This window comes from Pongo abelii, chromosome 2, assembly GCF_028885655.2.
Source record: "Pongo abelii isolate AG06213 chromosome 2, NHGRI_mPonAbe1-v2.0_pri, whole genome shotgun sequence".
NCBI classification, from domain to species: Eukaryota; Metazoa; Chordata; class Mammalia; order Primates; family Hominidae; genus Pongo; species Pongo abelii.
The window spans coordinates 207,182,763-207,183,386 of NC_085928.1; positions in this window are offsets into that span (position 1 = coordinate 207,182,763).

A 624-nucleotide genomic window follows, 5' to 3' on the forward strand; every position below is an offset into this window, starting at 1 on the left:
GGGGGAAGTGTGGGGAAAGGAAGGAGAGATCAGATTGTTGCTGTGTCTGTGTAGAAAGAGGTGGGCATAGGAGACTCCATTTTGTTCTGTACTAGGAGAAATTCTTCTGCCTTGGGATGCTGTTGATCTATGGCCTTTCCCCCAGCCCCGTGCTCTCTGAAACATATGCTGTGTCAACTCAGGGTTAAATGGACTAAGGGCGGTGCAAGATGTGCTTTGTTAAACAGATGCTTGAAGGCAGCATCCTCTTTAAGAGTCATCACCACTCCCTAATCTCAAGTACCCAGGGGCACAAACACTGCAGAAGGCCGCAGGGTCCTCTGCCTAGGAAAACCAGAGACCTTTGTTCATGTGTTTATCTGCTGACCTTCTCTCCACTATTATCCTATGACCCTGCCATATCCCCCTCTCCGAGAAACACCCAAGAATGATCAATAAATACTTAATTTAAAAAAACAAAAACAAAAACAAAACCAAACCAAACCAAAGAAAATTATTTGGCTCCATTTGGCTACTATATGTATGAGATCTGACTATTTCAAAACTCTGGTGATATCACTACAAGAATGAGCTCCCTTTTAATGAAGCGCTTAATGGTAAGGAGAGTGGAAGTGAACAGGTAGA